The following is a 14,511-nucleotide window of genomic DNA, read 5'->3' as shown; positions in this document are numbered from 1 at the left end:
GTCCTGGTTTTGGCTGGGATAGAATTAATTTTCTTCTTAGCATCTGGTACACTGCTAAAATAAACAAAATTAACTTTATCCCAGCCACAGCCAGGAAAAGCCACTGGAGGAACCAGGGAGAGTGAGGCAAGCAATGGGCTCAGTTAACTGTGACTATGTTACTAGATAGGACTAGAGGTCATAGCCCATGTGCCTTGTCTTGGATGATGGAAGTGTTTGTGCCTTCCTCAAGCAGATATATTTGGAATCTGCTAGGGGATTCACTGGCAAACTCCAAGCTGGACCAGCCTGCAGATAGGGTGGCCAGGTTAGTGCTGTACTGCTATTTAGTGGAGACGTACGAGCGTGTTAATGCTGTGTGTTTGCTGTGAGCAGCCAGCTCATGTTCCATCACATGAGCTGTGCCATCACAGTTCTCAAGGCATCCATGAATGTTCATGTGCTTCTGAGCCTGTAGAGTTAACATATGCACTGCATGGGTAACCTCTTGCTTCTGTCAGCCCAAGAGGAAGGGACATGTCTATCGGGCTTATGTCTGGTGTGAGTCATGAAAACGTGGTGCTGTTAAAGGCAACTCCTAGCCTGTGGTTACCTATGTGACAGGCAGGAGATGTGTAGCAAGAATATAAGGTAAAGTAGAAGCACTTTGAAACCAGGGTTATCCTCAATATACCATTCAAACTGCATTTTCTTTAATTTACCTCTAGTGTATGTAAACACTCTCTCATGTACATAGGTAAAGATGCTGACACGTATTAAGATTTTATCTGGTTATGGCTACAGATATAAAACCTTTTTTCTTTATTTTTTTTTCTTGAGGTCCTGTGGCAAAGACCATTTATAAAGGCAGCAAGACACTTCTTGATAATGTAGGCACAGTCAGTACTGACTACATGAAACTGGAAGCAAACAGCAAATTGTGACAAAAGAGTGAAGTAATTTTACATCATTAATTTATTTGATATTGAGGATTGCTTAAATTTTGCTATTCCTCTAAAACAGTCTCAGTACCGTAAGAATGGAGATGTGCAGAATACTGACATAATTCAGTCTTACATTTTTATGTTAATGGTGTAGCTACTAGTTTGGTCACCACCTTGTCTCTGTAAATCTCTTTTAATCCACAACTCTATCAATTACATTAATAGAATTTAAGTGTCTGACTGTGTTTTTGAAGGAAGACAGTAGCCTAGACATAGATAGACTTCATAACTGAATGACTACATATGATGACATCTATAACATTCACATTCCAGGGGTTTTCTGTCCCAGAAGAGGTCTTCTACTTTAAAATACAAGGTATCATTTTGCAGACGTGGCTTTATTATTCAGTCCAAGTAATCTGAAAACACAGCATGCTCTTCAATATGACAGTGTTTAACATTTTTTATTCCCATCTCTCTCTCTATTTTCTAGCGCTCTCTGCTCTCTAGTTTAGGCCTTTCCTTATCTATGCTTAAATTCCTGCTGTCTAACACATTAATCTACTTCCAGTATTTTCCCCGAAGTGCCCATTAAACAAATACATTTCAACTGTTTAAACAGCTACTGTAATCTAAAATGATCCCAATGGAAAATGAAATAAAACTAGGTATGCCATATGGATGAGATTTATATAAGCAAATATAGCTGTTCACCTGGAAATGAGTAAATATCTAATGGCCCAAGTTCCCTTCAGTGATTCATTTCACATGTATCCAGATTAAATGAACCATCACCTATAAGTATGATTGCAAACATGAAAGTACGAAATATTTGTAAAAAAAAAGAAGAAAAAATAAGTAGGATGAAATAAAGTTTATGGTGATCAAACATTAATCTTACCAATAATGATCCACCATAGAAATAATTCTTACATTTAAGTTTGGTTTAGAGTTTACCCAATTGAAGTCAATGCAAAAAATTGTTCATGAGGTTAATAATTCCTTCTTCAGAATCATGTGAATGGAGAAGTGGAGTTAGATAATGGATAAATAAGTGAAACCAACATTAAATACGTCTCATATCCTGTTTTTATAGTTGGCATATTGCTAAAGCCCATCAATTGCACTGGATATAGTATAAGTTGTGTATTTTAAAAGTCACAGAAGTGACAAAATAAATGTAGCTGAGTACAGTGTTTCTTTACTAAGTACAGTGGCTGTTTGCTTTGTATTTTTTTATTTATTCAATGCTAGAATTAGAATACTGTTCAACAAAAATGCCTAAGAAAGGGAATTAATTTCTTTATTTCTAATTTCTTATCCATAACTGAACTGAAGATATATCTTGCTCAGCAAAAATGCTAGCTAATTCATTGGCAAATTACCTGCTGCTCTAGATTTTCCTTTCTAAATTTATATGTTAATTATTAAAGTATTAAAACTTAGCTATTAAATATTCCTTCTATTGGAAGGTAAGAATAAGGACAGCCTCCTCTCAATTTCACCTGAAGCTGGTGGTTTGGGCAGCAGGATGTGAAGGAAGGATTGATAAATTTTCTCTTTCAGGCAGAGTCTGCTAAAAGGCATAGTCCGCAGGTAGTGATGGTGCAACTGTCCCTAGGTGGTTGGACCTTTATGGAGCTTCAGAAGGACGATGCATCTCTGCAACGCTCAAGATGCAGGTCTTTTGCTGAGCTGGGGCAGATCCTATTCTAGCCTGCAAACAGTGTGTGATTCTTTAGGAGCTGTGCTGGCAAGCAAAAGAACTCCTGAAGGAAGTCAGTAGACTGCAGCATCAGAGAGATCAAAGACTGTGCCAATTGTCTCTGAGGCTTCAAGAGCCAAAACCTTTACAGGTTATAGTTACAATGGTAGGAGACCGTGCTGTGACAAATTATGGACCCCACCTGTTGATCTGTAGAGAGGTCTACATAGAGCCAGTGTCTCCATTTGGAACATTATGGGAAGTTTATCAAGGCTTATTCTTTGCTCTTGAATGTTACTCTCTGCTTATCTTCTATTTGGTCTGTATGAGGAAGAAGCTGCTTCCATCAGACTGAAGAAGGTGGTAATTTTACTTGGCTATATCTGGAATGATGTGTTGAGTTCTGGGCTCCCTAGTACAACACAGAACTGAATAGAGTGACTGCAGCAAAGGTGATGACAGGGATCTGGTTCTGTTCAGCTTGGAGCAGAGAAGGTTTTGTGGGGGCGGGGGGAAAGGAAGGATGGGACACAGCAGATTTTGACAATATGCATGACAAAATGGGAGATAATGAAGATGATGGAACCAGATTTTTTCTACCTATAGGATAAGAGAAAATGGTAGAAATTAAATAATATAATAATTAATCTAATTTAAAGAGAACTTTTTTGCAATTAGCATTCTCATACATGGGAAGAGGCTGCCCAGGGGTTGTGGCTTCTCCATGTGGCAAGACAGTCAAAAACCAGACTGGACACTTTTCTGGGTAACGTGTTGTAGCTAACTGCTTTAACAAGTCTGGATGATCTCAATTGGTACCTTTGTAAATGATCTCAACAGGTCCCTTCCAATCTCAAATTTTGTAGTTCGATGTATTTTCCTTTTTGTCAAAACTTCTTTTAAAAGAAATTCTGTTTCCTAGGTTTCCCTGGCATGTCATATAAATTAAAAATTGGCTCATGGGAACATATTTCTGAAATTAATATTACACTTGTTCTAAGATAATTTATTAGCATTAACAACCTGAAATTACTTGAGTGTGGGGACTGTTAATTTTAACATTTTATACATATGGATGTAAACACAGAGAAGTCAAGAGAATCCATGATTATTTGAAGTATTTGTTTGGGCTTTTTTTCAGTAATGCAGTTATGCAGTTATAACTTCAGGTTTCTGAGCTGAGTACTAGTAGTCACATTATATCCTAGACCCTAAAGTTTTAGTGAGAACTGATGCTGAATGCTTCACAAGAAATAATGAACATCTGATCTCACAGTTGTGTAGATACATTTTCATTATATTTTGAGCATCAAATCATTATATTTTGAGGAAATGTCTGGTGACAGTTTTGAGTTCCTGTCACTGACCATTTGTTGAGAAACCTCACTTGTTGACATCTTAACATTGCCTCCATGAGGACCAGCTCCATGATATTCACAAGCACATAGGTAACGCTCACTGATTCCATGGGTTTTCCTTTCTCCCCTTTTTAAGAATAAGAGCAATTTTCCTTTTTTCTCAGTCACAAAAGACTTCTAATGGCTGTTCAAATATACTTTCTGAAAATGCATATGTAGAATGAATATGCACATCAGAATTCTTTCTGCTCCTGCTTAACATCTTTATGAATGACTTGGAGATGACATGGTTTGCTATCATCAGGTTCTCAGATGACACCAAACTGGTGGGATCAAGCTGATATGCCAGAAGGCAGTAATGCCACTCAGAGTAATACCATCCTGATTGTCAGGAGAAATGTACCAGATGGAACTTCATGAAATGCAAATATAATAGATTCAGAGTTCTCCCTTGAGAACTGAAGACACACACCTTCTCCCTGAAGTGGCAATTCCATTGGCTAGATTAGGACAGAGACAACAGTTTGGTTAGGGCCAGAACACTTGGTGTTTTTTTCCAAAACAGAAAATGTAAGGAGTGGTGAGGAGAGGTGGAAGGACAGGAGTTTTTAAACTTAGACGTGCTTGTCTGATACAACCACTTGAGGTTCACTATTAATTGGAGAGAAATTTTCAACTTCAGACCGCAATATATCAGATGAAAGGTAATCTGATGAAAGGATGACAAAGCAGGATTTTCCCCTAAGAAATATGTTTTGGAAGTACCAATTTATCTGTATTTAGCATAAGGAGAGTATATAATATTTAGATATCTACATCTTAGAAAATTGTATATCCTCCTGGTGAAGTCTCTGGACACTGATGAATTATTGCAGCTGCCCCTCTATCTTCATCAGGAAAAGTGAAGGTTCAGAATTAGGATGAACTGAAATAATGACATGAGGAAAAGATCATAGCACCAGCTTGTACATACTGGAAAGTGCATAACCATTTTAACTACTACAAGTATTTTTTCAAGTAACTTTTTTTTTTCTCTGTAACATCTAGATTTACAGTAAAAATAATTCTTTGGTTAGACTGTTTTATTACATTAAAAATAAATTCTTTGTTTTGCAAATAATGTATATTTTGCTGTTCATTTTATGATTTTGAGGATGGGGAAAAATAGTGGAAAAAGGTTATTGAGTGTCTTTGTAGTTGACACTATGGGAAAAAGAGTTTCCCAAGTAAAAGGCAGGTATATGTAAAATCTCATTACATATTTGTTTTTCAGAAAAGGATTAAGAGAGTTTCAGTATACTTGAATGGGTCAAAAGAGTACGAGTGCAAGTTTTAAACAGTTTTTTATATCTGGCTCCTGTACCATTTAAGATTTTACATACGTGAGCAAGTCCTCGGGGAAACTTGCTCTATCAAAGCAAATTCCATTTAAAAGGAATAATGAGAACATTTTGACATTGTGGGTATAAAATAACTGTAATTTTCATTTGTTTTATAACTTGAAAACAAATATTTCTGTAAATTCATAGAAATAAGTTGCTATTTTCACCAGCTCAGGCTAAATACCAGAGATACACTGCCATTCACCTCTATAGACTTAATGATTTCATCTTTCTGAATTGCTGCCATATTTTCTGTAAAATGATCAATTTTCTCATACTGGGAAAAATGAGTATAACTACAGTATTTTTTTTTTTTTCTCAGATTGTGTAAACTGAAATATTTCCCTTTTTGTTTAAGAGCATCAAATCTTGTTAAATTTCTTGTTATGTGCTATTATTAGAAGCCTTGAATACAAAAGGGATGCAAAGAAGGGAGTGAAGGAAGACAAAGAGAATATTTCCACACTTTTGAATATTAAAGTAAGTGTTTAAAGTAAAAGCTTTATTTTGTCTTCAATAGGTTACTACGTTGTGGCTTCCTTTTGACAAGGTAAATAAAGTGCACCAAGCACCTTTATTCACTAGAACATGTTGCTATTGCTGTTATGGCAAAGACTTGCCACTGGCCACTTTACCCAGATAGTCCAAAGATTTGATTATCTTCGTCTGCTGTCAAGGCAGCATGGTCCCCTCCTCTGCTCTCTCCATGCCACACTGATTATTTCAATCAGCCATGAGAACAGTGGTCCACATAGTGTATCATGAGAAGGCAATGGTTAAACTGAGCAACTCAGTCTCCCCTCTGCTTGAAATGCTTTAGCTCTTGCTATTAGATCTTATTTTTCTTTCAAGAACACCCATAAGTCTCAGCATGTAGAAGGGACATGCAGAATTCCCATTCCTTCCTGGGACTTTTCTTGAGATGTGATCATACTAGTGGATAGCTGATGCTGCACTTCTCTGTGGTGTTAGTCTTATACCTTCAGACTTATACCAATCTTCAGGCATGCAGTATCTACCAGAGGGGCTGGTTCATGATGATGCCAATAAGAAAGGCACTTATACTAAAATATCTCTTAAAATATAATTTACTTGAACTGACCGTATGAAGAAAGCAGGGATAGCACAGATAATACTACTTTCCATTGGATGCTGGGGATCCTAATTTCTGCATCAGCAAACAAATCTCCAATAAGAATGCAGTATGACATGCAGATCATTTCAGGAGGCTTATGCTATTTTGCTCCTCTGAGCTCTAACAGGATTTTCTTACAAGAAAAGCAATTCTATTCATGTCTACTGTTGACACCTATATAACATAAAACTGACATATTTGATTATAGCCTGAGAGTTATTTCAGTCAAAGATGCCTATAGGGATAATCTATTTTCTAGTACTTTGATTTTAAGTGTATTTATTTTGTTTATACACTTTATCATTCAAACCCCTGATTATTTATTAAACATATGTATAGTTATTTAGAGTATCTACTGAGTGCATCTATACTGAAATTCTTCTCTAATTTTCCTAAAAGGCTATTCTTCATTCTATTCTATCTAAATGTTATCATTATGTTTCTAACTCTTGAGATAAATGAACTCAAATGAAGTAGAGGTATGAAATTCTTCCTTTGAAAGATTATAACAGCAAATTTGTGTTATGCCCCAATTCAGCTAGCCTAGCCATTAGTTAATTCTTTCTAAAGAAATCTGAATTTACATACTTTTTCTGTTTTGGAAAAAAAACCTAATCCTTCCTAAGATTCCCCTAAAGTAGTACTTCCAATGTGAAATTATTGAAATTGAAAAGCTGCACAGTAATTTAGTTTCAATTAAGCCATAGAAGTATTTTATTATTTGTTTATTATTATTATTTAAATTGGCCAACATAGTGGCAATCAAATTATTATTTGAAAGTGCATTTTGTACTATAGCTGATCACTGGAAACCCTATAAACTTCGACACTGTGAAGGTCAATGGATTTACAAGTGATAACGTATAATTTAACAAGATGGCCCCTAATGCAGAAAGAAAGAAGGCAATATAATAACTTGTGAAGAAAATTTCACTTGAAGAGTCAGGAGGTGATGTCAACTAGGAGATTTATTAGCACTTTAAGAGCCTATGACCTAAGGAACTTTAAGCAGGACAGACATAGTTTTTATGAGTTTACTTGAGGACATATCCCTAATTAAGTGCCATAAAAAATATCCTGTAGAAATGCAATTGTTCGTTAGCAATCAGCTCTTCTAACATTAAATGACACCCTAAAAATTTAATGGTTTTCCATTAGTTGAAATAATGCTGTTTAACAGCTTAATGGCTAGAGCAGAATGCTGTAAATTAGATAATCTATGTCCTCATCACTATTCTGACACTTGCTTTGGTGAGGTTGAAAAGTCAACATCTCCCTGCAACTCCTATCTTTTCCAAAATTGTAAATCAAATGCTATATCATTTTCTAAGTTTACTGCAATATTGACCTTCTCTGACTCTGCAAGCATGATATCAGTCAGTGCTCTTTCACATGTTTCTTTCCTAGAGTATAACTCCCATTTCCTTAGTGGTTTCAATTGCAATTCGCTCATTTCAACTGAGATAACCTTGGGTTATTTGACTTCTGGTAATATAAGAAAATTAAAGGACTTCCATGTAAAGCAACAAATATCATTTGCAAAAATCTCTAAAAGTTATTGATGATTAAAAACTATCTCTACCTGTCCAACAGCCTTCTATTTATGGATGATGATACATGTACACTCATTACATGTTCTCCTCTCCCAAGCTCTTTTTCACTGGCTGTTCCTTACATTTATCTAAATTATTTCTCAGACTCTCAGAAAAGTTCCTGGACTCTGCTATTCTGAGATTTTGCTTTAAAACTGCTATTAGGAAAGTAATATTTAAATTGTCATGGAAATGGTAATATAAATGCTCAGTAAGAACTGAGTATTTATGGGGTTTGTTTGTTTGTTTTCCCCAGGAATTCTGCTGTAGGTTTTAGTCTTCGGAGTTAAAAAGATTATCCCATGGTGAAGTGCTCATAAAAGCTCATTCTTCATGAAACTTAAATCTGATTTTTTTTCTAACTGCATGATTTTGTGAGGATAACTTTAAAAAATGCTGAGAAGCTACTGTAAATGAGTTACTAACTGGTTGAATACCACCCTGTGGGAAAGGTAGCTCAGTTATTTCTATAGACATAGTGCAGCACATTCTTTTTCCATATACATTTATACGATACTTTCTTTGATAGGAATCTCAATTTCAAGAACCTCGTGTGTTAATACTAATAATGATGATAAACTATTAGTTACTTTTGAAGTGTACCATGCTTGAAAGAAATGAGAAATCCTACCTTGTGATGAGTCTGGCTGGGATAGAGCCAATTTTTTTGTAGTAGTATGATTGGTGACTAACTCAATATTGATAATACACAATGTTTTAGCTGTTACCAAATAGTGGTTGCATAGCACCAAGGTTCTTTCTTGCTCACTCTGCTCCCACTCTTTCCCCTCAGTGATTTGCTGAAAGTACACAAGAAGCTGATAATGGACACAGCTGGAATAGGTGACCAGCACTGACCTAAGCATTATTCCATAACATAATATATGCTCGACAATACAAGCTCATGAAATGGAGGAGGGAGGGCTATAACCAAGATTATAATGTCTGACTTCTTAAGCAACTATTATTCATGTTTCCCAGAAGTGGCTGAACATCTGCATGCTGATAAGAAGTAGTGAATTAATTCCTTATTTAGCTTTGCTTGAATGCATAGCTTCTTTCCCCACCTATTTGACATCTGAACACCTGAAGCTTCCTCCTAGTTTTCCATGACCCATGGGAGAGGGAAGTGAGTGAACAGCTCTTGAGGCTTGTGGGTTTGTCAGAGCCAACAAGAAAATGGGTGCTTGACTGTTTGTCAGAATCAACCTACTAAGTTGATTCAACCTACTAAGTTGATTCAAGTCATACACTTGCTTTCACTGTTAAATGCTAAGATAATAAATTCATACCCACCTTAATATAAAAGTGAAAGACTTAATCAGAAGAGTAAAATTAGGAGGAAAATTATTTTTCAGATAAAAGTTTTAAGAAGACTAAATTAAATTTGTATCACTGGAGGAAATAATTATGCTTTCATTTTCTCCATTAAATTTGATACTAACTGAACAACTGTATCCAACAAATCAGAAATTACTCATAATTTCACTTGGATTTTTTTCACTAGAATAAATACAGTCCAGGTCAAGCGGGGCTTTACTTAAAATATTTATATACATTTATGAAGAACATGATTGAATATCTCAGACTCTTTATAAAGTTGCATAAATTGTTATATTTAAAATAAAGAGTAAATCAAAGAAAATACATAGGAAACTAAAATGCAAATATTCATAATGTTCAAATTGTCATGCCATCTCCAGATAAAATTACATGCCTATATTGAAAAATAAGGCTGGCTGACTTGAACTTTTCAATTTCTTGAATTCAAACTGCTTGTAAAGATTGCAATGTGTAAGGTTACTCTCTTTGTACTCAGGCATCTTGGGTGACACATTGTAGGCATCAGAATGCTCAGGGTTTTTTTCATTCCTGTAGACAAATTTTGCTTAGTTGTACTCATAAATTTGGGGTTATTTGAATGTAATTTTGGAAGAATAACAACTCTCTCACAACTCCTTTTTATCTTTGTCTCTTTTGAAGCCCATGGCAAGCACACAATCCATTCAGATTTTGCAGTAGTATGGATAGTGTACTAGTTACCAAGAGAATAAAATACCTGCCCAGTTAAAATACTATTTTTAAGAGAAATTTTTTCCATACTGTACTTTATGGCCGTAATTATTTGTAATAGTATTTTTAAGATGATATTATTAAGTAAATTTAGCTTATCAGATCCACTGTCAAAAATAACATTGTAGTGGTTTAGTCCCAGCTGGAAACTAAGCTCAATACATCTGCTTGTTCACTCACTGCACAGCAGGATGGGGGAGAAACAGAAAAGTCAGAGTGGGAAAACTCATGGGTTGTGAAAAAAAACCAAAGAAAAAGCCATGCGTGCAAGCAAAGAATACAAGGAATTTATTCACTACTTCCCATCTGCATGACCATGAGGCTGTGTTGCCTTTTGTGCAACTTCTTGTGCAGTTCCAGCCTCCTTGTTGATGGGGTGGGGTGAGAGACAGAAAAGGCCTTGATGCTGTGGAAACTGTTCAGCAATAACATAAACATCCCTGTATTACCAACACTGTTTCCAGAACAAACCCAAAAGACAGCCTTATACTAATTATTATGCAGAAATCTAACTTTATCCCAGCAAAAATGACACAGATATTTATAGCAATTGAAGCTGCATGTATCTATGTCTTTGTATCACATGCTTTGAGTTCAAAACAAGTAGACCACACCATAGGATATGAAGAGTAAAAAATTCCTCCCATCCCATCATAAAAATAGTGGAACAAAAATGGGCAATAGCTTCTCAGTTTTCTTTTTTGTTGTTGTTTTTTTCCTACTTTTATTTCCTATTCAAGGCTTCTAAATTCATCACTGTTCAAGGAGATGGTCTCTGGCTCACTTTTTATGCCACTTAAGAAAAAATTCCAATGTAAATAGACCACATACTTTGACTTCACAGAAGAAAATTTACTACTAGTCCTCCAGTGATTTATTTTAATGAACAACAGAATTAAACATAACATGAAACATCTTCCAAATATGTCAAAGATCCAAACTCTTCAATAGCCTTTTTGGTGTGAGTGATAGGAGTCTAGATATCTTTCTGTAAACTTGGACTTTTACAGTAAACACTGATCATTAGTGAAATGCCTTAAAAACACCCTAAAAATTTCTTGGTCTGGAGGGACTGGAAGAAACTGAAAAATTGGTAAATGTTTAAGATAATTTTCATAATTTATTCTATAGTATTTTTAAGTTTCTTGCAAATTTCCTTCATTATGGTGGTAGCTGACATAATTCTCATGAAGATACTAATTGTTGAGGTCTATATTGGGTTCTTGTCACAAGCAAATAAAAAGATAAAAGTACTATGTTAATTTGTGTTTGAAATATGTTGAGAGAGATTGGGGGTTTTATTTTGTTTGGGGTTTTTCCTGTCTAATTCTCCTTGGGTTTTCTAAACATCTGTTAAGAGATGTTTTATTGCAGTTTTTATATGTTTTATTTAAACTTCATTGTTCAGTACTGTTTTTATGCTCTGCTTACCAAGGACACTTAGTGCCTTCTGCTGCTTCAGTTCAGTCTTCCAAAATTATTTTAAACCTCCTGTTGTTTTTAAATTCCTTGGATCTATCCTTCTTTTCTAGCTTAGTTGTGGTAGAGTAAAATTTCTCCCAACTAGTTAATATAGTTGATTTATGACAAGAAAAATGCTAATAACACACTGATATTTGAGTTGTTGCTAAGCAGTGCTTACCCTTAATCTAGGACTTCTCAGGTTTTGTTGCTCTGCCAGTGAGCAGATGCACAAGAAGCTGTGAGTAAGCACAGCTTCCTTTACTAGGAACGAGGGTGGCTGACCCAAACTGACCAAAGGCATATTCCATACCATAGAAATTCATATACAGTAAATAAACTGGGGGTCTGGCCAGGATGGACTGATTGTTGCTGGGCTGGGCATCAGTCAGCAGGAGATGAGCAATTGTTACTTCACCATTCTTTTTTCCCTTTCATACTGTTTCTCTCTCTTTTCATTAGCATAATTATTATTTGTATTATATTTTACTTTATTTCAATTATTACACCATTCTTATCTTAACCTGTGGGTTTTATCTTCTTCTGTTTTGCTTTCCCATTATACTGGGGAGGCAACAGAGCACATGGCTCTGCTGTTCATAGTTGCTGTCTGGTGTTAAACCACAGCATCTTTCTACTGGATTCACTGGTCTCTTGCATGCATGAATATAACTTAAATATGTGACAATTCTAACATTGCATTTGTGTGATTATACTTATATATCTATGCATCTTTCTAGCTAGAGCATATTTACTTAAAGTGGGTTATATTTCAGGAATAATTGTCTCAAAGTGCCAATTATGCAATTTGCAGTTTTGTTCACATCACTTGGTATAAAGCCATATCTTCTGTTTCTAATTTATTTCTGTATCCTGTTATTCTTTTATATCATACTTCTATATTTCTTAAATTCTGACTTACTTGTACTGAAATAAATACACATGCATCCACTGATGATGCAGTTCAAGGATCAGAACTAAGAGAACAACACTTCAAAGGAGACAGAAAAAATCCCCAAAAATCATCCTACATATAATTTTGCCTTATTTACATTTAGTTTGCTTTTGAATTAGTTCTTTATACTGGCTTAGTGTTTGATAGCTTGAAAGTCAGCTACTACTCACAGCACACATGACTGAAGACAGGCAAAAAGGATAATCTCAAATTAGACTGGTTAAGCTGGCATTGCACCGAATTCTAAGTATGTGAGGATTTTGGCTTAGCCTAATGGAAGTTAATAGCAAATATAATTATTCTTTGTAAAAACAAGAAGAAAATATTAAGATAAAAGCAATAATTTCAAATACTAATACGCATAAATCAATATAAACTGGTTATGTGTGAATTTATGCTTGACCTTAAATGGGGTCTTTAAGGTGGAGTTGCTCACAATAGCAGAGGATTAAACATGGATGATTGATAAAGTTGCTTTAATAGCCATGTTCCTTGAAAAATAGAAAGGAGACAAAGAAAGTCATAAGAAAGTGAGGATTTTAGAAGAGGCATTTTCTGAAACTGAGGAGTGAATCTGTATATAATTAAAAATAATGTATACATAGACTATCAATCTGCAAAAGTGAGTCAACATACATAAAGATATCTTGGAAGATTTGAAGCTTAAAGTAATACATTTATGAAACTAAAGTAGAGAGTTTTTTTAAAGTAGCAACATTGGTTTTGATTTCCTGAGATACTGTTATGGAATTTTGAGCTGTGCATGATACATTGGTGGATCTTGGGACACAAAACACACCTGTTTGTGGTGGCTAGAATATATATAATAATAGAATACTTTGGAAGGAAATATTAAAGGTCATCTAGCCCAAATCCCCTGCAATAAGCAGGGACATCTTTAACTTGATCATGTTCCTCAGTGACTCATCTAACCTGACCCTAAACCCTTCCAATAATAGGCCATTCACAACTTCCCTGAGCAACGTTTCCCACTGTTGCACCATAACTGTCCCTGTATCTTTCAATGCCTGTGCATTTCTTTCTTGTCCTTTAGCTTGACCCACAGGCGTTTACTTCTCATTTATGCTGATCTTTTGCCTTTGTTTATTGATTTCTTACATTGAGGATTGAGAAATCTTGCACTTCATGAAAAATATCTGCAAAGATCTGCAGGCTCTTTTGTGCTCCCTTGTCCCTGAGGTCAGTTTCCCAGAGGGACATATTGATTAATTACTGCATGACCTCTGGAAGCCTAGGAAATCCATTCTCAACCTTTCATCATTTACTAGTCTCTTTTTCTCTTAATTATTGGGGGTTTTATTCTTATTCTATTAACACAGATAGTTACAGTGATTGGAAAGGGTTATAAGTTGCATTATTCATTTGGATATCAGCATGAGCCTACATGAACCATTATTTGCATTTTTCACACTCTTCTCCTTAAGTATTAAATTGATCCCAAAACTAAATAATTTAAAAACATTACCAAGGCTGCAATCTCAAGTACTCAGAAGTAGGAATACCACAGTGAATATTGCCTGTGGATATTTAATTTGATTCCCCTGTGTGTAAAGGTGCTGAAGTGTAAAGTGAAGATTGCGGAAACAGTTTATCTGTGCAATAAATTGTTAGGCACCTACATTAAATCAGAACTCAGACAGATGGATGCAATTAAAGACTGGCTTGCTCCCAAGTTGAGAAAGCAGACACAGCCCTTTATAGGAATGATTTCTCTTTCACTCTGACTCTATGTCTTCACCCATGACCAAACTATGCAGGAAGGGAGGACTAGAAAATAAAGTTTACACTGATCATTTAAGGACTATTTATAGACTAAAGACAACAGAAGCTGGTGGAGATTTTGTCCATATTCTTGAGCTTTCCAGGTATGCTTTTAAATTCTAGTGAAAAAGAAAATCTCACACAT

This window comes from Lonchura striata, chromosome 2 (assembly GCF_046129695.1).
Source record: "Lonchura striata isolate bLonStr1 chromosome 2, bLonStr1.mat, whole genome shotgun sequence".
NCBI lineage: Eukaryota > Metazoa > Chordata > Aves > Passeriformes > Estrildidae > Lonchura > Lonchura striata.
The sequence above is the reverse complement of the archived record's forward strand: the minus strand, read 5'-3'. Positions refer to the sequence as shown.